Raw genomic sequence first — 2,013 nt, 5'->3', positions numbered from 1 at the left:
GTGAGGGGCCACCCTGTATGTGATACATGTGTGTAGAGGACACCCGTGATATTTACCTGTAAGGCAAATAGAGGATTTTGAGTTCTACCTAACCTTCTGCGCATGAGCAAAAAACCTAAACGTGTTTTCGATATGAGAAACTTAAACTGTAAAGCAAGAAGAAGATTTTGAATTCTACCGAACCTACGCATCGGCAGGCGGTGTTTTCGTTATGGGAAACACAAAAACACAAACTTCATTATGGTCAAACGAATATAGTGACGAATGTTGGGAAGTGCAAAAACTCGTGCTGTAACACAGTTGTTTGTTTGTAATTAAGGACGAGAAAAATGCTCATATTATTAAGTATGTTGTTTTCAAATGTCGGGAACTTGGCCATTAGGCAAACTGAGGGTGTGAGGTCACCCATGCCTTAAGTACGCGCTTCAGCTTGGTGTGTCCTGTCTTGGATGAGAGGAGCTCATTGTATTGGTGACATCTGAAACAAAATACATACTTAGCAGTTTCAAAATTTATAAGTAGAATAAAATATATAACATTATTTACTGCTTATCTAATACTCTCTTGAGTAGTTACTCAATGGTCCTCATGCAGCTGAGGAGTGCAAATCAAAATTCCCAATGCACCTCTAGGACCTCCAGAGCCCAACCTAGTACGTTACCCACTCGACCACCGAGGCTACTTTTCAGTTTGTAATGAATTAAACAACCTATATGATTATGATAGACTGATCTCTATTCTTACCTTGGAATATCCACATCTATCTGGCGATCAGTTGGTGTCCACTTCTGTTTATCAATCCTGGCGTAGTTATCTTCAACATTCCCCTTCACGTTCAGTAGAATAGACCATACCTTGTGTCGGAGGAATGGCGGTATGTCTATCTTAGCCTCCTTGATGAGTTGACTCATCACTTTAGGGTAAGGGTAAGCCTCAATGAGTCGACTCAGTTGTACAATCCTATGGAACTGGTACTCAGTATCTCTCTCTCGTATGATGAGAGGGAGAGGGCTCGCGGTCTCTCTGTCTTTGTCTAGACATCTCTTCACAGGATATTCACTCTCGAACAATGGGAAGTAAGCAGAGGGTGGGATGTGGGCAAGACGCTCTATGAGAGAGTCCATAGGGAGACTGACCACCCTACAGTCATAACGCATGTTATCATCCTTCGTCTCTCCTATCCATTGTCCCTCCCTTGTTACTATCTTCAGTGTGGTTAGGAACGGCGGCTTGAACCTGTTCAATCCTTCCTTCTTCATTTCTTTCTGTACATCTCCCCCTGCGAGTTGCCACAGGTGATAGATCTCATCCAGAGGGCGTGAGTTGAGGAGAAGCTGGCGACCCTGTGGGAACTCGACAGGACACTGGTCCTCGTGTGTTCCTGAGAGGAACGGATGGTCAAGTAGAAGCTGAGGTGAAGGTCTTGTCTCCAGATCAATCCTTAGACATTGGTTGATAAAGTCTTTCAAATCCTCAGGGAGTGTCTTGTAGGTTTCCAGATGATCTTGTTCACGTGCTATGCGCTCCAATATATTCTCAGGATCTCCACGGATAAGGGACAAGATCTTACGGATAGACTGACTCAGGTTGAGCTCCTTCCATAATATTCTACCCAGAGCTAGTTCAGTGAGGATAATACCAACAGACCAGACATCTACCTTGGGTCCAGACACATAGTCCTTGTTAAGACCCTGCACCAGGACCTCTGGGGACATATACTTGGGTGTACCTATTGGAAAGGTAACATCCCGACCACAGTCAGTAATGTAATAGATGCCATAGTTGTATAACTTGATACGCTTCGTGTCTTTGTTGTAAAGAATATTCTCTGGTGAAACACAGCGGTGTACTATATCTCTCTTGTTCAGGTAGGTAAGGGCTGATAGAATCTGACAGGCAAGATCTCTGATCTGCTCAACACTCACTCCAGACTCGATGATGTTACTTAACGAGTAATTCCAATATTCAAACACAATGATTAACTTCTCATGCTTTCCCCTTAACAAATCTAAA

At 43.4% G+C, this 2,013-nt stretch overlaps 1 pseudogene; it reads right to left on the bottom strand.

Moving 5' to 3' along the window:
* Window positions 1–6: 6 nt before the first annotated feature.
* Window positions 7–2,009, bottom strand: LOC103522676 (annotated as a pseudogene).
* Between the last annotated feature and the right edge of the window lie 4 nt (window positions 2,010–2,013).

Source organism: Diaphorina citri, unplaced genomic scaffold (genome assembly GCF_000475195.1).
Source record: "Diaphorina citri unplaced genomic scaffold, Diaci psyllid genome assembly version 1.1 scaffold10210, whole genome shotgun sequence".
NCBI classification, from domain to species: domain Eukaryota; kingdom Metazoa; phylum Arthropoda; class Insecta; order Hemiptera; family Psyllidae; genus Diaphorina; species Diaphorina citri.
The sequence above is the reverse complement of the archived record's forward strand: the minus strand, read 5'-3'. Positions and strand labels throughout refer to the sequence as shown.